This window comes from Suncus etruscus, chromosome 6 (assembly GCF_024139225.1).
Source record: "Suncus etruscus isolate mSunEtr1 chromosome 6, mSunEtr1.pri.cur, whole genome shotgun sequence".
NCBI lineage: Eukaryota > Metazoa > Chordata > Mammalia > Eulipotyphla > Soricidae > Suncus > Suncus etruscus.
The window spans coordinates 42,980,999-43,002,847 of NC_064853.1; the positions used below are offsets into that span (position 1 = coordinate 42,980,999).

At 44.8% G+C, this 21,849-nt stretch overlaps 1 pseudogene; it reads right to left on the minus strand.

The window, feature by feature from the left end:
• Positions 1 to 285: 285 nt before the first annotated feature.
• Positions 286 to 396, minus strand: LOC126012651 (uncharacterized; annotated as a pseudogene).
• Positions 397 to 21,849: the final 21,453 nt, after the last annotated feature.

Here is a 21,849-nt window from a genome sequence, read left to right on the forward strand (position 1 = left end):
CATTTTGAAAATTGTCACCTAATTTTTTCAACATTTTTTATTAAAAGTATTTTCCATTACATGTTCTTGTCTCTTTGCTATATATTAGTTTTCCACATATATGTAGTTTTATTTCTGGGCAATCTAACTCATTAAACTAATTAAATTCTGTTTAATTTAATACCACACTGTCTTGATTTTTCTAGTTTTGCAGTATGGTTTGAAATAAAGGGTATGATTTTTTTCTTCTTTATTATCAAGATAATTTTAGATTTTTTTAGATCTCTTGTGGTTTCATGTACATATTTTTGTTCCCCCATTAACAATACAAACCAGGCAAAGGGCCTGGGTTGAGGTGTCTATGGGGTACATTTCTATACAGTCAGTGTAAAGAACATAGCCTGTGGTTTCATGTACATTTTAATATTTTTTGTTCTATTTGTGGGAGGATGCCTTTGGTATCTTTAAAAATTTTGCATTGAAGCCACATTGTTTTGAGTTGAATGATTATTTTGATTTTTATTATCAGTGAGTGCTGAATGTTACTACCATGTCTTTGCATCTTCTTTAATTAGAAGAGTAGTTCTTGGCCCTGCATCAGAGTCATGGAAAAAATTTACTGTTGTGTTCTAAAACTGGTCACCCAAATAAATCAGATCTATAGGGATAGAGCCTGAGCAATATTAACTTTTAAAGTTCTTCCATGATGCTAACAGACTAACCTCATTCCTCAACAGTCAAAGGCTCATGGGGAATCTTATCAGTCATCATGTCATAGATTTGCTACAGTCTCTCTTTGATAATGCATGCTCACAGATATTGTTCAAAATCTGCCTATCTGCCTGCCTACCTACCTACACACACACACACACACACACACACACACACACACACACACACAACATATGCATGCATGTACACACCACTTTGGAGATTCTGAGGGCAGCTGAAGACTGTTTATAAAGCAGCAATGGTATTAGCCAGGGGTTACTGGCATTTCAGTGGTTACTTTTTTTTGATGAACCAAGAAGGTTTTCTCATCTGTTCAAATAGAAGTTTTCCCAGGGTCCTTAAGACATGCAGATGTTTGGGGACATAGTATTTTACCTCTTGTTTCAGCTCCTCCTGTCAAAGGCACTTCTGCAAGCAATTGTACTGCAAGCAGTACAGGATCAGGAGTAGAGAATGAGCCACAGTGACTGTGCCTAAACAAACACTATTCTTCTCAAAGCCATTGGCACTTTCCTTGCCATGAATAGAGGCCAAATATCTCCATTAGTGAGAGAGGACAAAGCCAGTGTGGTGAGTGTGAAGCAGGAGATTTTAAGGCACTGGATCTAGAGCTACTCAAGTTTCTTCTCTGCCTCTCTTTTGGCATCACAAGATGCAAATTAGAAATAGAACCATCTCCATCTTCCCCTTATTCTGGGCTCTGAATCCTTAGATTTGTGTGCATCAACATGAGAGGCCCATTACAATAGAGATTGATGGTCTTCCCTACAGAGTTTCTGATTCAGGAGGATACTGGATGAGCTTGAGAATGTGCACTTCTGACAAGTTTTTAGGTGGTATTGAAGCTGCTGGTCCAGGGACTAACCTGTGCTATAGATGGCCTCTCTTCCCATCTTGAGGCAGCCTGTTGTTTTTCTTTTAGTTTATACCTTCTGTTCCTGAAGATCCAGAACACTTGGGGGATTTTAATGACAATGAAAATTATTTTTAAACTTTTCTTATTACCACCTTATTATAAACAGACACATTTTTAATGACAATGAAAATTATTTTTAAACTTCTCTTATTACCACCTTATTATAAACAGACACATGTTCTATATGTATTATCTCACCAAATCTTCCTAACTACTGTATAAAGGGAAATAACTAATATTACTCCCATATAACAAACAAGGAAATCAAGGATAAGCTATTGATCTTAGGTAATGTAGTATTAGTAGTACTTGAGCCAGCATTCAAACTTAAGCCAGTTTTTTTTTTCTTTTTTGGTTTTTGGGCCACACCCGGAGGTGCTCAGGGGTTACTTCTGGATGTCTGCTCAGAAAAAGCTCCTGGCAGGCATGGGGGACCATATGGGACATCGGGACTCGAACCAACCACCTTTGATCCTGGATCGGCTGCTTGCAAGGCAAACGGCACTGTGATATCTCTCTGGGCCCAGCCAGTTTTCTATATTCTTAAAATACTCATTTATTCATACATAAATAACAAACACATAAAACATCTTCAGTGTTATTGGTCCTATTTTGAGTCCTAATGACAGAACAGTAAATGAGGCAGAGCTGATGATTGTTCTCCTGGAGCTTATATTTTAGAAATTGTGATGTAGGGAGAAAGTGTGGAAGTGAGAAAGAGAGAGAAGGACAGAAACAGAAAGAGGAAGAGAGAGGGAGAGAGAAAGAGAGAAAATGGAGAGAAAGAAAAGGGGAAGAGGAGAGAAAAGGACAGAATAGCTAGTAAGTAAAAAAGTGCTGAGGAATGTGACCAGTTGTTCCTTTTTTTGGTCCAAAATGAGGCAGGACCTGGCTCAGAGCATAGTCAAGGTTTAAAAGGGGCTTCTAGTGGTGGTGGTGGCAGAGACCCTGGCTCTCTCTTCATGCTCCCCTCAGGAATGTGGGTTTCTTGGGAGCTGGGTCAAACAAGGCTCACTTTAGGATTAGCACTTAGCATCATTTTGCTGTCCAGCACAACTCGACACTCTCCAAAAGCCACTCAGCTCCCTTGAGACTAAGTGGTACTTTGTCCTTTGGTGATCTGCAGCTGTGGCTGTGGTGGCATGGCTGAGTGTAGGCAAAGATCATTTGATATTCCCCTGTGTAAAATGCTTATTGAGCTACTTCACTAACCTCACTGTTGGGGTGAGCAGGTGAGAAGCCCGACATGTAGCTTATTTTAGAAAGTCTCCATCAGCCTAATCTTTATATAACTTGTATTGAACAGCCATGCAGATGGCTACTGTCTCTTCTTGGTTACACACATCCTCATCACAGCGATGGCCTAACCTCCCCATCACTTATCAATACGCATTCCGGAGCTTACTGAGCATTGTCAATTTTACTCAGCCTCCAGAGTCTGCAGCTGCAGCTCCTGGAAGGCATGAAAAGGATCTGGAAATTCTTACTATCAGAGTCCCCACAAGAGTGCCTATTACTTAACATTCAGTAATTGTGGGACAATGGGTGAGGTAATGAACGAGACACCTCCGCTCCACTGCCTGTCATTGCTGACCCTAAGTCCACTCAACTGAGACACAAACATCCCCAGATGCAGATTTAGTTTCCATATCCAGCCTGTCTGCAATGCATGGAGCCCCATCATGCAGTGAGATTTGGGGCATACTCTGCTGCTCTTAGTGAGAACTCTGGGAGCAGGAGAGGACTGGTTCTGAATCTCTATGAACTGTGATCTCTTCCCATTGTCCATTGTACTATTATCTGCAGAGAGACCCCTTTTGACAGCTTCCAGGGCTGCCTCAGTTTCCCAATTGCTCACCAGTTTTATGCATAGACTAGCATTTGTCTACCTGACATATGAGCCTTTCCTCTTTCAGGGCTAAAGCCCTCCCCTGTCACTTTTATCTGTGAGCTGATTGGATCCTCTTGAAAACCCCAAAATCCTGAGGTTCTTGCCAATTTGGATCATGCACTTTATCTCGTCAGTCATCCAGGACCCTCTCCCACTTCAGCTTCAGGTCCATACACTGGACAGATTTCACACTCCTGTCTAGTTAGGCTACTAGGTTCCAGCCTATAATGGGCCAGCATCTGTGCTTTCCTCCATGGCCAACAGAGACCCCTGATTCCCTGGACACAGTGCCTCCACCATTCAAGGCACCTCCAATCCAGGATGAGTCAGGTTTTCTTTCTTCCTTACTCTCCAGCTCAGCACTGACAGCTTCTCACAGGACCCTGGGGCTTCCTAGCACAATAAGCTATTTCAGACCAGAATCTGAGCTTCCTCACCTCTAATGGTCTACTAATCTGCCCACAGTGCCTGTGGCAACCAGAGTGAGAAGGCTCAGACTTCAGCGTTTGAAGGAGCAGTTAAAGTGTTAGCTAATGGCCCAACTTATAGTGGCAGCTGCTAAGGTTCAATTCCTGTCTCTGCCACTTTCTATTTGCATATCCCAAGGCCTCTTTGGGGACTGGTTTCCCCATCCACAAAATGAAGATAATGATGGTTGTGCTCTTGAAAATAAAGTCAATTAGAAGTTAAGCATTAAAAAGAACTAGTGCCTAACGAGTGCTTTGTAATTGTAAAATGATATAGGCGCTGAGAAGGGTGGCTCTGCACCCTTTATTCCAATTAAAGTACAGATATTAAGAACCTATGATGTCAGGCTCTATGAAGCTGTCAAAGATGAGAGAATTATGCCTTTGGACCTCCTATAGAAAGGAAGAAGCTGAGACCCTAACTGTTCTAAGTGGTAGTATCAGATCCAATGAAGGGAATTGAGGGTAGACACAGCAGCCCTCTCACAGATAAGCACTCAAGATTAACATATGGGGTGTGTCAGGAGATCTCAGTGCACCTTGTCCTCCAGGCCACCATGAGGACAGAGAGCATCTTGGATCTGTAATAGAACAGGCCGCCTGGCCGGGGAAGTGTCTCTTGGTTGTGAACATATATACATAGGCATAGTGTCTCTATAGAGAGGATTCCAGATCACCATGACTCTGGTGCTACAGGTGGAGGAAAGATCCTGGTGTGGGAGTCCTTACTAGTTTACTTAGCATAGGGCTCCATCCTCCAAGAAAGAAGCAATGCTCTCTTCTCCTGTACACCTCCCTACCTCAGCACGAATCAGCCTTTTATCTGCCTGGCAGTCATTTTTCTCCATACTTCAGGGGTTAGAGGTTTTCATTTTCCTCATTTCCCTCACAACTGAATGGCAAGACTCTGACAGCTCCTTGCCTCCCCACTGTGTTTGTGGCAAAAGTCAGCTTCCTTTGCAGGGAGTCAGCTCCCTGTACCTTTACCTGGCCTCTTAGTCAGCTGCTTGTCAGTCCACTTCCATACTAAGAGCAGTTCTACCCCATCTTCCTTTCTTTCTTGTCTGCTTTCTCTCCAGAGGGTTTATGAGAGATTAGAGGAGCTAACCTTACTCAGGGCCTGATTCCAGTTCCCCTGGCAAGAAGTTTTAATAACCCAGGTTGAACTGACACCTCCACTAAAAGAGAAGATATGGAATGATGGCCTCCTCATCAACTCATCAGGCTGAAAGCAAACATCTCAGAATATTAAAAGACCTGGAAGCACTTCATTATCCTGGGGTAGCAGAAAGAGAGAGAAAGACAGAGAGACAGAGACAGAGGGAGATACAGAGACAGAGAGAGAGACAGAGAAACAGAGAGAGACAGAGACAGAGAGACAGAGACAGAGAGACAGAGAGAGACAGAGACAGATAGCAAGCACAAAGATGGTTAGAATGAGACCTATAGTCATGGCACCTCATATCCTTTTCAGAAGTTTTAAGTGGAAAGAGGAGGAAAATCCAAGGCAGTAGCTTTGAAAAAGAAAAAAAAGATGGAAAGATTTTTCTTTCCTTAGAGGGAAAAGTGAGAGTATTTGGATACTAAGGAACTGAACCCAGAGGAGAGGGACATATTGAAAAGACATGGGAAGTGGAGTTACTAAAGGATGAGCTTTCCATGATGCTTAAAGTGGAGGCAGAGAGGCCACACTTCCCTTATATGGATCCTAATAACAGGGATCTATGGGCCCTAAACTCTGAGACTGTTTCACTATTGTGTCCATTCATATCACATATGGCCCCCCTTACTCAACTCCTCATTTTCCAAAGTAAAAATTTGTGGTCAAGGAGGCTAAGCAATACCCTAAAAGTCCCAAAACTAAAAAATGTAAACCAGGATTTCTGCATTTTTGTTCCCATCATTGCTTTATATTGGTCTACACATTGTACTCCATATGTGACAATTATAATACTTCTTTCATAGATCAGTGCATTTCCTATACTGGACACTGTTTTGTAGATTTTTAAAAAAGATATAAATCCCCACTTACACTTCTGCAACTCTCAGAGATGGCAGAAACAACTGCTTTCTTATTTTACACATGAAATAAATTGCCTAAAGTTGCATAGATAATAAGAGGCAGAATTCACTCTTGATCCTAATGAACTGATTCTAGATTTCTGACCTCTGACTCATGCTCTACATACTGTCTGTTTCTTGCCAGAATTGTGAACATGATGTGAAAATAGAAGCAAAGATGGAGTCCTGTTTTATGGCATTCTTGTTTTTTTATTATGGTGAGGACAGAATATCTTGGGAATAATTATAGGGGTGGAAGAGGAATTAAGGGGAAATTAAGGGAAAAGATTTCTGAAGTGTAGAGGAGAATTCGTCCTAAGAAGAGTAAGTAGGCTGTGGGACAAAACATAGGGTGGGCAGCTAGTGGCATGTCACAGCCTGAAGTTCCCTTCATAGTCCTCAGGGCAGAGCTCACCAAATAATACTCTGGGCTTATGCAGAGTGCTGAAAATTGTAATGCTTCTAGTCCTGAGTCTCAGATGCAGAACCTGGGGAACCCCATCCAAACTTTGAGAGAATATGATGGATCAAAGTTCTCTATCCTGAGAAAAAACTTTTTATGAGTATAATTATGTGTCCCCCTAATTTTTCTACTGAAATCAAATTCTCAATGTGATAGTATTTGGAGGATAGGCCATGGGAAAGTATCAGAAAAAGAATTCTATAACATTGTGACCTTATAAGAAGCAGGAGAAGGATGCTCTTTCTTATAATTTGATGAGATGAGAAGTAAACTTAAGATAAGTACATATCACAACCCAATTATCTGTACACCTTGACTTTGAATTTTCAGCCACCAGAACTGTAATAAATATATTTGTATCTATGCATATATAGATAGATTTTATATCTGTATTCATGTATTTATTGATTTATTGATAGAGGTCTGTTAATTAAGCCACCCAGTCTATAATATTTGTCCTAGAAGCTCCAACTGATTTAAACAAAATTCCATAATTCTCAAGAGACTGCTAATTTAAAAGAGAGAACTCTTAAGAGTGTTGTTGTTATTATTGATGTGATTGGTGGAGAATAGAGGCATATTTGTCTCAGTTCAATTGGCTGCTGGTTACCTGCAGTCTCAGGGTCTCCTGCAGACAAGGCTTCCCGATGAGAAGAGTTCCATGCATCTTGAAACTGAGTGCTTGAAGAGCTGAGTGGCAACTGTTCATGATCTTGAAATTTAGGAATAAGAAAGACCCTATTGTGTTACTGATCCTACTCTAATCAATTATTGTACCCCACCCTAGGGTGTGACCTGGTGATAGTATATTGGATTATTCCTTACTTGGTATTCTGCTCCCACCCCAGGGTGGTACCTGATTTTTGTCAATAAAAGCAAGGGTCTGAGGAAGGTTGGGGCTCATTCTTTGGTCTTCTTCCACTGAGCTGCACTCCATCTTAGGAGCAGAAAGCTTTTGTGGTTTAAATTCCTTGCTTGAGCACTGGATTTCCTGAACCCATTCTTGTACCTTTTCACTGTGTGAATTATTTTCTGTGGATCTCTACAACTGGAACTGTTTCCCCTGACCTAATCAGACAGGGGAATGGGAACTGCCTTTCCTGTCTGAGAGTTTGGTGGGAATCAAACCTTAACCTATCTCCTAGAGAACGTGACACTTCAGACCCTTTATAGAATCCCTGTTAAGGAAAATCAAGTGAGCATAGCTCTTCTCTCTTGCCCCAGGCCAAATTCTTATTTTGGCTTTCTCTGTAATAGCTGACCTCTGGCTCTTGGTCTTGATGGGCACAGCTCTTGGTCCTTCTGTTTGTGATGGTTTTCTTTTTTAATTTTGGCAGGTCAGTGAGCCTGTTCCTGAAATCATCTGCTCCTCCTTCAGAAGTGACTACTTCACTTTGGGCCTGATCACTTGTACTGTGGCTCTGTGTACACTTTGTGCTACTCATTGCCCTGGAATTCACATGTATGAGAATCCAAAGACATACCAAGCTGTGGGACCTCCAAGAGTGGCTCTCCCAATAAAATGCAGTCTATGGACATATGTGAACATATGTGAGAACAGATATGAAGATAGCAGCTTTCATTCAGATCTGTCCCTAGGGGTTATAGCCTTGGGGGATCTTGATCAGCTCTCATCCACTGAGAGAAAAGCAGAGATCATCAGTTACATCCTTGAAAGGAATCTCAAATATAATGGCCAGAGGAAGCTGTGCTCAGGGATCCAACCAGAGAGCTCTGAGGACTCATTATAGCATCCTCTTGCTCTGATAAGTTGTTAGTTAGAAGTTCACCTGGAGGAACTTTTATCACTCCCCACTGAGAATTTCCACTTTTTGCTAGGAGCACATATTAGGAAGGAAGACTTCTATAGGTGGTATAAATGGCTAAACATTTGAGTCTTACTTAGGCAAGCATCATAAATTGGGCAGCTTGAACCTATAGAAACTCAACTGACAGCATGGTAATTATGGGAATGATGTTTGGGCAGAATTAAGAGGTAAACAAGTGCTAGAATGCTAATAACAATAATGAGAATTATAGCTGTGATTTATAGAATTTTTTATGCCAGGAACTCTGCTTAACATTTGCAGCATGCTGAAGAAAGATCCTCCAAAATATCCAGGCACTAATCCCTGCAACTTTCTGTAGTAAAAGGGACTGAATTAAGGATTCTGAAATGGGGAGATTATCCAGGATTGACTGGTGGGCCCTAAATGTAATCGTAAGAGTAGGGAGGCTGAGGAAGATTAGTCACATAACAGGAGAAAGCAGTGTGACAATGGAAGCAGAGATTGGAGAAATGTGGCCACAAGCCAAGGAAAACCAGTGGCAAACAGAGGCTGGAAAAGGGAAAGAATAGATTTTCCTCTGTAGCTTCCAAAAGAAACCAGACCTTGCTGACTCCTCAGTTTGAGTCCCTAAATCTCAAGATTCTAAGGCTGCTGGCCTCCAGGGCTGTAAGAAAATTAATTTTGGTTGTTTTTAAAGTCCTCAAGTTTGGGGTAATTAGCTATAGTAGCAATAGGAAATAAATGCAGCATCTTAAAGGCCTTAACTCATTTGATCCTCATCATTCTACCAAGTAGGAACTATTATTATGTCTATTTACAGAGGAGAAAACTGTGGCTCAGAAGGGGCAGGAGCATTTGTTCAAGGGCAAGAAGAGCAGAAAATCAAATTAGCTTTATCTCTTCAGCTCTCATTTCTTACTACAAGTCCCTATATTTTATAGCCATCTCTTAATCTCAATAACTGCAAAGATAGTGAAGAAATGAAGCCAATTCTGCAAGACTGGGCTGGGTCTTTATGAGGTTATGGCTGATGTTACCTAGTGGAAGACCCCTGGGAAGGGTACAGCTATGAGAGAAGTTCCCAGAAGGAAAAAAGAGCAGCTCCAGGTGTCTTCATCAAGATATTGCCTGTGAGGACATAATGTGAATAGGAGCTCACCCATGGGAAGCAGAGAAGGCTAGGGAGCCAGCAAGGACCCAAGCACCAATGCAGAGCTTAGGATGGGCAACAGATGTAAACAAATCAGGGCTTCTCAGTTTGAACTGAGCCAGCAGTCGCCATGAAAGATTTTTTTTCCCCAGGAGAGAAGCTCTGGGAAGGGTTAGGCTTGTGTTATTATAACTCAAAAAGTCAGGTGATTATAGTAGTTCTCATTCAAGGGTGCATTGTTCACTTCCTGTCTGATGGACAAAGTGGTAAGATATAAGTTCTAAAAACCTGTCAGGGTCTGAAAGCAAGCAGGGCTGAGTGAGAAGCCAGGGTCCAGACCAATATTATAGAACTGGAAACAAGGCTCTTGTAGGGCTGGGTGGGACTGTGGGTCTCTGGACAGAGATGCCCAGGACTCTGGACAGAGATGCCCAGGACTCTGGACAGAGATGCCCAGGACTCTTCCCAGGTTACAAGATTCCCCAACGCTGGATCAAGTTGAGGTGCAAGCCCAGCCCTTGAGAGAGGGAGAGAGAAAGAGAGAGAGAGAAGAATAGAGAGAGAAATAGAGAGAGAGAAATAGAGAGAGACAGACAGAAAGAGAGAGACTGGAATTGAGGTTTCTAGGGTTCCCGACTATTTTCAGTATCAGCTTGTTGAGGGGCTGTAGGGGCAGAACAGAGTCCCCTCAACAAACCTTCTTGAATAGGTTTCTCTCAGGAAAGTCTGGGAAGCTGTTTCTTCAAGTGTGGCCTCTAGATTTGTGTCATTTGGGAGATTTTTATAAATGTAAGTTCTTGAGGCCAGGGAGGTGGTTGAGTGATAGAGCACTTGCCTCACAAGAAGACTTAGGGGTAAGGTTCTACCCCAACATCATATGATCCACTTAGCATCACCTGGAGTAACCTCTGAGTTGCAACTTGCTCTGAGCATTACCAGATGTGGCCCCCAAACAACAAGCAAGCAAAATATTTAAATGGAAATTTCCCATATCTACAGAACCAGAAACACTGAGATGTCCCTTCAAGTAGCCTGTGCTTTAAAAAGATTCAGATGTACAATGGCATCTAAGAACCACTTGTCCAGAGTCCTAATGAAGTGATTATGGGGTCCCACTGGGAAGACTGGAGCCCTTACCTGATTCTCTCCCATTCCATTCCACATGACTAGCAGATTTTTCCAAAGATTACAGAAATCCTCTGCAGGCAAGGAGCTTTTTCCCAGTAGAGACATGAATCCCAATCACAGATGAGCATCTCCTTTCATGGGGGTTTTGAATTATACAGGACAGAATTATACAGTGGGTGGAGTTTTGGGGATCAGATAGAAGTAGACTTTGAAATATAGTTTTCCAAATGGATGCATCGTCTTTATTTAAATAGAAAGTGTCTCTGGCTAAAATTGGTGGCTCATTTGTAGGAAAAGCAGAAAAAGCCTACTTCTGGGAGTCTTGATGATTTAAACTCTGTTAATATTAGCTGCTGGTTGAATCACAGAGAGAAAATCGACAGATTCATTCTCTTGGGGGCAAAGAGGAGCGGGAGCTCCCAGCTGAGCCAAGACTCTGCAAGTGTGCGTCTGGGTGATTAATGGCTCAGACCTGGGTGCCCTCTTCCGCACTTGAGCCAGTGGCCTCAGGGAGCCCTGCAGCATCAGGCTTGTTTATGTGAAGCAGCCTGGGAAGGTTGGGGACAGGGTGTGGGGTGGGGTTTTAAGGAGGAACCCGAGGCTAAGGAAATCATCCCCCCTTATTCCCCAGATGAGACTCCATTCTGCAGCCTCAGACACCATGAAAAAATGATGACTTGACTTCATTAAAGCCTGTCATCCTGCCCATTCTGACAGCTTGAAGAGAGGGCTCTCCTCAAAGCAGAACAGGGTCCAAAGGCCACTGGGGGCACTGAAATCACAGGCTGAACTTTCAGAAGAAAAAATATTTCTGCCCAGGGTAAGCAAATTCTGATTATAAAAGGGAAGAAGTGGGGGTTCTTCTTGGGATCTGGGCAGCACTAGGACAACTGAATCACAGCCCCAGATCCTTCAGTCTAAGGGAACATTCACTACCTGGTTCATCCCAGCCACTGGTCATTTAGTGAGTCACCTTCCAGGATGGCATCCAGGGATCATGTGATTACTTTTAGAGAGAAGCCCTCAGGAAAATAAAAGAAGGGGCAATTTCTGGTGTCCTGCAAATGCCTGGCATCTGTTTTGCCTTTGAAACCTGGTCTTACCTTGTTTGCATTGATCTGTTTCCCATATGGTCAAGACATTTTGGTCAAGTCCTCTGTGGTGAAGTCATTCATACCCTAAACACAGAGAAGGTTCTATGGTGGACACAGCCCCCAGGAGACTTCTCAATGCCTCTCTTTAAGAAAGTTATGCATTTGTGTGTGTGTATTTGTCTCTTATTGGGAATGATAGTGGGGTTGGTGGGGAAAGCACAGAGAGAACTAGGAATACAGGTGATCAGGAATTCATTGTATGGAATATACAGGGACTCAATGGGTTGTAGAGAGGATAGACAGTTGAACCTGAACCATTTGGGTTGGAATGGTCCCACTTACATACAGATATTTTTCTGTCCATAGGTTCTCATATTAATAGGATCTACCAACCTTCATTATTAATAATTAAACCATAGGACATAGGACAACTATTGGGTAGGATCAAGCTGTTATCTCTTATTTTTATGTAGTTCAAGATTCAATTGTTTTGAACACCAAGACTATAACTGCTTGAAGTGAAAGGTTCTGCTAAGCAATCAGGCCACCAGACATAGCCACCCTGTACACTGATATTTTCCCTATAAGAAGGAAACAGACAGAGTGGCATAAAAGCTACACATAAAAAAGGAGGCTCAAGATCAGAGGGAAGGAGGAGCATGGCAGAGAGTGGACACTTGAGCACATGAGCATGACCCTGAGAGAAAATTCCATGGCCACTGCCCCACAAGTTCCATATCTCTGCTTTGAAAGGCCAGTCCTTGACTTTCTTTTCACCCCTATCTGGTTGATAGGAAGCTGCTGTTCTCCTAGAGTGCTTCAGAAAAATAATATGGGGATACTTATGTAAAGAGAGGCAGGTCTTGCATCCTGGTACCATGTTACTGTCCCCTGGGAGGAAGGAAAACACAGACTGTGGTTGAGGGGTGGGGATACAGATTTCAAAACAGCAGGAGCAGCTCCCTTTTACTTTTTCCAAACATCTGGATGTGACCAACTTGTCTTGGACTTGTCTAACCTAGTGTACACCTTTTACTCACTGTAAACATGCTAAATAATGCAGGATCCAGAACAGGGTGTGGTCTCTTTACAGAGGATATCCAGTCATTTTAGAGTGCACCCAGGCTACCACTAACTCTTTTTTTTTGAAAGCTTAGAATTTTTATTAAAACCATTATTTAAATTACACAATTCCCCAGAATAGAATATAGTCTCCATAGTCTGGCCCTGACAGGAGGCGCGTCTGTCCCCAGGAAGAGGGTGAGTTGACATCTGAAATTGGAGGGGCTCCCCTGAAGGGGTGGGCATCCTGGCCCCAGGGCGGCTGGGAGAAGCTGCCACCAGTCAAGGCCACCCTCCAGGGGCTGAGGGGCCCCAGGCCTCTCAGTGAGGATCATTAGTCACTGGGGCTGCTTGTCAGCCTCTGATCTAGAGAAAGCTGTCTGCAAGGTGACTAAACAGCCCCAGTAGGTCATTCCAGAAGCATGGAGTTAGGTAAGGCAGCGCTCTCTTAACCTGACAAGGGCTTGTCAGAAGGGGCTGAGGTGGTCCTGGCCCCAGGACTTCAGGAGCCCTTGCATGGTTTGGGCTACACTTTTTAATGATATTGTACCACCAACTCTTGATGTCTTGTTTTACTTCCATTGGGTACCAGAATAGAGACTTAGCTGATCTGGAACTGGGAGACACCCCCCTCTCTGCTTCCAAGATCATTCTAAAGGGTACAGTTGGTCACTCTTGATGTGTCTAACTCAACTACAGATGAGTTAGTCTTTGCCTTTTGACTAGATTTGGAGAAAGCCAAAGAAAAAAGACTAACCAGAGCTATCCCAAAGAGAAATAGCTACATCAGCAATCTCTAGGCCCAGAATCACCCTTGGCTCTAGAGACTTGCACAGTCTTGCTGCAACCTTGACCAAGCTGTAAGCCAAGCTCTTCCCTACAGGAAATTTTAGATATGGGGGAAGTTTACAGGGGTTTGCCTATCTTCTGCCCAACTTTCTATCAGAGACTAGGAATAAGTACAGATGCTCTTTATTAGGTCACTTAATAGCCTCCAAAGGACACTAACATCAAATCCAATTGCTCAATATCAGTTCAGTATCCCTAGAGCAAAAGGAAGATATAGTTGCCTAATGTTTTGTAACAAAATACTCATTCAAAGGGTTTCCCAAATAAACAATCTACCCCTAAAGTTAAGGTTAGTCTCTAGCACTTTCAGGGGAAAAATACAACTGTTTTTATAAAAATTTTAACAATCAAAATTTAAGGCAAAAAGAAAAATATGCACACAAAACCCTTATATTCAAGATTTTAGCTTGACATTTATGTATATATATGCACTTAGGTATGAACGCTTTGTACAAAAACTGTTGAAAAGAGTAGTTCTTACAGAGCAATGAAATGAAGAGTAATTTTTAAAATTTTTTCCTTTGGCCTATTGGCTTTTTCTATAATAAACATGTTTTATTTGTGAGATTTTTTTCCAAGTTAAGAAAAAAGATGATGAAGTACACTGTTCATGTTCCTTCAACCAGATCTTTAATAAAGATGCTAAATGCAGCAGGCCTGGGCCCTGCCTCTCTCTGACCATGTGCCCCCGAGAGAATCCATCACCCTTTCCATTTCCCCCACAGTCAACTTCGCAGCCAATTTCAGTCTATTATCATGTCCCAGCAAATGTGAATGCATTTGCAGAGAAGACTAGCATCAGCAAACCTGCACATTTAAACTGGAGTTGGAAAGGGCTGCAAAGATGAAAGCAGTATTCCCCAAGACTGTCCTGGACTTGTCTCCTGCTTCCTGTCTGCCTAGGTTCAGGAAGAGGCTTCCCCAGCAGTCACAAAGTCTGAAGGTGAGTAGCCCACCCCTGGTACATTGGAGTGAAGACATAGGAGGCCAACCAGAGGTGGCTCATGAGCTGGGAACAGAGCTGAGCATTGTCTGGAGGTAGAGAACAGCAGATGACCACAGGGTCCTGGTGAGAATCAGAGGAGAGTGGTGCTTGCCTTTGAAACGTGCTGAGGTATATCTGGGCTTGTATCTGCCAGCCTGTATGGGTGGGTGGTTCAGAAAGGAACCCCTTGATGCTATCACTACTGCATCTGTACCTTGAACACTTTGGAGCCTTCTCTGTGCAAAGGATAACTGAAAATTCAGCATCCGCAGGAGATGCCTGGAAAATAGAGATTGTCCAGACCTTCAAGTTCAAGTTCTGATCCAAGTTATGAGCCTAAATTCTTGCCTCTGTAAACTGGGAAGAGACCAGGAACAGAGGATAAGCCCAGGTAGGCAACATTCTTCCTTGCCCTGAGCTTACTAGGCACCCACACCTGTCTCTACCAGGCTGTGGACCACCAACTCTCCCAGAGCTCTCTCTAGGAGCTTGTATGCTCTTGGGTTGGGGCTTAAGAGTGAAAGCTCTTGTATATCTTTTCTAATTCTCCTTGTACTCTTTGCAGTGCATCTATTTTCCTCTTCCTTTTGGATTCCAGCTAAGAGGCTTTCTGAAGGGGGATATGTATGAGTCACCAGTTGTAGGTGATCAAAGAACTGTATGAGGTCTGTCTTTTTGGACACGGTCCCCATCACAGATGTGGGATTCATTGTTCATGAATTAATGGAGCAGGATTCATTGTGCATCTTTCACTGGAGATTCCTAACCTGGTGGATATGAGAACTGGCAAGGATACACAGGGAAAACTTGTCCTGAAAATTTCCCAATAAAAGTTGACTAGTGTTGAAGGGAGTGACATGGGGGGTGTCTCTAAGTGGTGAACTCCACCCAAGCACTTAAAGTTGGTCCAAATGAATGAGGCCAAGAGTCTCCAAGGTCTCATATGCCACATAATAAAGGTGCCAAGACTGATTCCAAGGGGCTGGCGCCGTGGTAAGGTGTCTGCCTTGCTAGCACTAGCCTAGGACAAACTGCGGTTCCATCCCCTGGTGTCCCATATGGTCCCCCGAGCCAGGAGCGACTTCTGAGCACATAGCCAGGAGTAACCCCTGAGCGTCACCGGGTGTGGCCCAAAAACCAAAAAACCAAAAAACAAACAAACAAAAAAAACTGATTCCAATCTCTGTTTTATGTTTGGGGATGAGGTTTCCAATATGTTTTCTTCTCTGTGTACCAAGCAAAACTGACACACTTATCAAACACTAATTCTGTGCTAGACCCTATTGTAATTGCATATTTACTCCTGTAGCTCCATTCCATGAGTGGAGTAGCTTCATGAGATTTGGAATGTTATTTTCTTCATTAACAAATGAGGAAACAGGTGGAGATGAAGATCGTTTCCAGTTTAGAGTGAGGCCAGATAGACAGATGGGCCTATTGTGTTCATAATGCACACCAAGTCACAACCTCTTCTCTCTCTCCCTCCTTGGGTTTCTCTCTCTCTCTCTCTCTCTCTCTCTCTCTCTCTCTCTCTCTCTCTTTCACCTCTCTCTCTCTCTTATACACATATCCTCACTTTTTCACCTCTGGAAGTGAGCCGCCTTGGGTAGTACATTGATACTCAGTCATCATGCTGTCTGTCCTCTATTCCTTTTTTTTTTCCGGCCACACCCATTTGATGCTCAGGGTTACTCCTGGCTAAGCACTCAGAAATTGCCCCTGGCTTGGGGGAACCATATGGGACACCGGGGGATCGAACCGTGGTCCTTCCTTGGCTAGTGCTTGCAAGGCAGACACCTTACCTCTAATGCCACCTCACTGGCTCCATATTCCTTTTTCTGGTGGTTTTGGTTAGTGGGTTTCTCTTGAAGACCCCTCTTCCTGCAACAGGAGACCACTTCAGGAGGAGATTGCTTGGCTCGAGGGAGTGGGGTTACCACCAGAACAGCCCTTACCAAGCACCTGGAAAGAAGCAGTAGATAAACACTCAGCACCCATGCAGATGTGACAATGTTCAGCCTACTCCACATGGTCCTCAGAGGTGCCCTTTGAGGTTCAGGCCCAGGGACCCACCTTAGGAATGTCTTATCTCTTTTCTCTATTCCCTGGAATCATCTCCCTATGCACTACATTTTCAAGTCCTGTTTGGGGTTGTGACTCTGGGAAAATCCATCTATTTCTCATTTAAGCCCCTGTCAGTACTTTTTACATTTTGTGGAGACATGGGAAGTTTGGAAGAGGAACAATTTCTGGGGATTTTGCAGCTCTGAACTGAAAGAGACAATGAGCTTTTTGCTATTAAGAAGAACTACTTTGTTCCTCAAAAACATGATGCAGTGTGTCCCTTCCTCATTCATCTCTTAGACATGCCAGAGTGCAAGGTAGTCTGGGAAAAGTGACAGGGCTGCTGTCTAAAAAGTTTGCTTTCTCTTTGGCCATCTATAGGGGCATGATTACTCAAGATAATGGAGCCCCAACACGCCAGAACCTTATTTCCTCTTCTAATTTTACAGGAGTATATAGTAAAAGACTTCCAAGTAGATTTGGGTTTGTAGGGGTACTGGATGCCTCAGTTCTCTCACCTGAAATGTGGAGACACAGGCCACTTTTCTACTCTGCATGGGGCACAGGTATAAAAGTATCAGGCACACAGTTCTTGATTATAGTTGGCCTGGTTGAATCTAATTCACAGTGAAGGTCAAATGAAGGGGCTTGAGAGGCTGGAGGACTGAGAAAGGACAAGGACCATGACATTCAGAACTAAGTTGTTACAGACTTCATGATTACAAGTAGATGTCCCAGTTACAGTGAAGTCACCTGAAGATTCCTCCTGTTTCAGTGGGATTGTTGGGAACAAAATCAAACAGTGGTGTCAGTATCTATACGTTTGCACGCATGAATCCATATATATGTATGCATGTGTATGCCCAAGGGTGTATTGGAGGCACAGAGCCCTGGCCCTGAGCATCCCTCATTAATTATAGTTCTCTAAGCTAAGCTAATTGTCCATGTCTCTCCCGTCCCCCTGCAAGAGTCTCTGGTTACCCAATACATTTTCTTCATACAGAGAATTTTCTCTAATGCAGCCTTTGCATTAAACTGCTACAAGTTGACCTGTATTATGACCTCACTTTAGTTATCAGGCTCCTCTGTTCCTGACCACACTTGGGGGTGGTGTACAGCTCCCCCTGAAGCTGCCACACTTCTGAACTTGACCTGGGGTGTTGATTGTTTTCTTTATGATTTCAGTGAAACTTCACCTAGGGCTGGAGTTGAGGACAATGTGGTCACAGACCAGATCCAAAATGCCCTCTTCAAATTTACTCAGAAATAGCTAAATTTTAAATAGCTTCCTATTTAAATAAAACTACCTCTATTTGTAGCTCTCTATTTCTAGGCCTAGTTACTCTCCAACTCTCCAACTCTTACATAAATCAAAGCCCAGTGGAGGTGGATAGTCGTCTCAGACCTCCTGCTCTGTGTGGGGGAGGGTGACCTATATGGACCACACAGCTTTGTCTTCTAACTTACAGTCGGGTTTGGCGCAAGGGCAACAATAGTAGGATAACTCCAAGGGAACAAGGAGAAGGAATGCAGCTACTATTCCCTGCTCTCCCCCATTTCTCCCTTTGTAGGATGAAAGGAAGTCACAGCTCTTTCTATCCCCAGACTCATGCCTTTATTCCTGGTTCCTTCTGGTTGAGGGTTCAGCACCATTCTCTGGAGTCCCTATCTTACCTCCCTTTATAAACTGTCTTCCCTTATCCAAAGGGAATTGAAAACTTGTTTTCTGCTGGGACTTCAACTGGGACACAGACTCCAGATATTTTGATGAAGAATCCTAGTGACAGAATAAAACTTGAGCCTCAGTGAGGAGACTTTTTCTTCCCAGAAGATTCTATTCTCTACAAAGAGGTCACAACACCTGAGCCCCTGCCCCTGAGGTGATATGAAAATGAGACTCTGGCTGCAGACTTAATTAAGTTTTGTCTTTGATGCACCATGCCTGTCAAGGACCCACAGAATAAGTTGTTCCTCATACTTCTTCCTCCTCACAGGTTTTAGTTCTCAACAAAGGAAGCATTCTAAATCCCTGAAACTGGGAATAAGGAGGCACAATCTGGCATTTCTGTAACACTTAACAAAATAAATGCCTCTCCGTTAGTATTTCCAATCAATTTCATTTACTTCCTAGTATGTCTGTATGAAAAAGCTCCCTTTTCAAGGTTTGTTGTTGTTGTTTTGTTGTTGTTTTCCCTCCTTTTTTTATTTGCCAGAATTTCTGTGAGCAATTCCTAAGGCCCAAAATCTTGCTGGAGGTGGCTTGTGAAATTGGTATTTTTCTTTTTACAATGTAATTTTTCTTTTAGATAATCAATAAGCCTATTGTGATAACTTTGCTAGAGATGAGAACAACTTTTCTTTAATAAATATTAACTTCCAACATCAGAATGTCTGGGAGTGATTATTCAACATTGTGAGAGCCTTGGAGCAAACTCTGCACCCACTTCCATCCCTAGTTTCAGTTGGACTGAAATATCTCCTGTTAACAGTACCAGTCATGAACTGTGTTGGACTATTCTAGGGATTCCACCAGACTCCAGGATGTACTTTTCTGGGTGTCCTTGGAAAGAGCCTTTTTTCTGCATCTCTCTCTAGACCATGTCAGAAAGAAGGCAGAAGACTCAGTTTTCCCATCTGTGTGTGGGAATAAATATTCTTTATTGCATGTTGCATATTAATGGAGATAAATTTTCAGAGTTCCTGAAAATGTGATCTGAGTTAGTATTAGCCCAAAGCTTCCTTTCCTTGCTATTGTCCCTATGGTTTGAATCCAAATCTTCACTTTGACAAAGTTATGTTAAGAAAAAAGGCGGGTCTTCAGGGCCACGCCTGGTTAATCGGGCCCTGGGGGGAGGGGGTGAGAAATCCTTCCTAGGCATCCAAAAACCACAGAGGCTCGGCTGGGACCAGAACACTCCACATGCCAGGATTTCGTGGGCTTTTGACTGGTATGATGGGGGCTCTGGGCAGGACAGCTAGCCATAGGACCCTGGGCTGACCACTTTGTCCAGGAGAGCATGATTCCCCCCACACCAGGCGGGTCTTCAGGGCCACGCCTGGTTAATCGGGCCTTGGGGGGAGGGGGTGAGAGATTCCTCCCTAGGCATCCAAAAACTGCAGGGGCTTGGCTGGGCCCAGAACACTCCGAATGCCAGGATTTCTTGGTGTGTTTGCCTGGTATGTTGGGGGCTCTGGGCAGGACAGCTGGCCATAGGACCCCTGGGCTGACCACTTAGTCCAGGGGAACAAGATTCCCCCACACCAGGCGGGTCTTCAGGGCCACGCCTGGTTAATCGGGCCCTGGGGGGAGGGGGTGAGAAATCCTTCCTAGGCATCCAAAAACCACAGAGGCTCGGCTGGGACCAGAACACTCCACATGCCAGGATTTCGTGGGCTTTTGACTGGTATGATGGGGGCTCTGGGCAGGACAGCTAGCCATAGGACCCTGGGCTGACCACTTTGTCCAGGAGAGCATGATTCCCCCCACACCAGGCGGGTCTTCAGGGCCACGCCTGGTTAATCGGGCCTTGGGGGGAGGGGGTGAGAGATTCCTCCCTAGGCATCCAAAAACAACAGGGGCTTGGCTGGGCCCAGAACACTCCGAATGCCAGGATTTCTTGGTGTGTTTGCCTGGTATGTTGGGGGCTCTGGGCAGGACAGCTGGCCATAGGACCCCTGGGCTGACCACTTAGTCCAGGGGAACAAGATTCCCCCACACCAGGCGGGTCTTCAGGGCCACGCCTGGTTAATCGGGCCCTGGGGGGAGGGGGTGAGAAATCCTTCCTAGGCATCCAAAAACCACAGAGGCTCGGCTGGGACCAGAACACTCCACATGCCAGGATTTCGTGGGCTTTTGACTGGTATGATGGGGGCTCTGGGCAGGACAGCTAGCCATAGGACCCTGGGCTGACCACTTTGTCCAGGAGAGCATGATTCCCCCCACACCAGGCGGGTCTTCAGGGCCACGCCTGGTTAATCGGGCCTTGGGGGGAGGGGGTGAGAGATTCCTCCCTAGGCATCCAAAAACTGCAGGGGCTTGGCTGGGCCCAGAACACTCCGAATGCCAGGATTTCTTGGTGTGTTTGCCTGGTATGTTGGGGGCTCTGGGCAGGACAGCTGGCCATAGGACCCCTGGGCTGACCACTTAGTCCAGGGGAACAAGATTCCCCCACACCAGGCGGGTCTTCAGGGCCACGCCTGGTTAATCGGGCCCTGGGGGGAGGGGGTGAGAAATCCTTCCTAGGCATCCAAAAACCACAGAGGCTCGGCTGGGACCAGAACACTCCACATGCCAGGATTTCGTGGGCTTTTGACTGGTATGATGGGGGCTCTGGGCAGGACAGCTAGCCATAGGACCCTGGGCTGACCACTTTGTCCAGGAGAGCATGATTCCCCCCACACCAGGCGGGTCTTCAGGGCCACGCCTGGTTAATCGGGCCTTGGGGGGAGGGGGTGAGAGATTCCTCCCTAGGCATCCAAAAACTGCAGGGGCTTGGCTGGGCCCAGAACACTCCGAATGCCAGGATTTCTTGGTGTGTTTGCCTGGTATGTTGGGGGCTCTGGGCAGGACAGCTGGCCATAGGACCCCTGGGCTGACCACTTAGTCCAGGGGAACAAGATTCCCCCACACCAGGCGGGTCTTCAGGGCCACGCCTGGTTAATCGGGCCCTGGGGGGAGGGGGTGAGAAATCCTTCCTAGGCATCCAAAAACCACAGAGGCTCGGCTGGGACCAGAACACTCCACATGCCAGGATTTCGTGGGCTTTTGACTGGTATGATGGGGGCTCTGGGCAGGACAGCTAGCCATAGGACCCTGGGCTGACCACTTTGTCCAGGAGAGCATGATTCCCCCCACACCAGGCGGGTCTTCAGGGCCACGCCTGGTTAATCGGGCCTTGGGGGGAGGGGGTGAGAGATTCCTCCCTAGGCATCCAAAAACTGCAGGGGCTTGGCTGGGCCCAGAACACTCCGAATGCCAGGATTTCTTGGTGTGTTTGCCTGGTATGTTGGGGGCTCTGGGCAGGACAGCTGGCCATAGGACCCCTGGGCTGACCACTTAGTCCAGGGGAACAAGATTCCCCCACACCAGGCGGGTCTTCAGGGCCACGCCTGGTTAATCGGGCCCTGGGGGGAGGGGGTGAGAAATCCTTCCTAGGCATCCAAAAACCACAGAGGCTCGGCTGGGACCAGAACACTCCACATGCCAGGATTTCGTGGG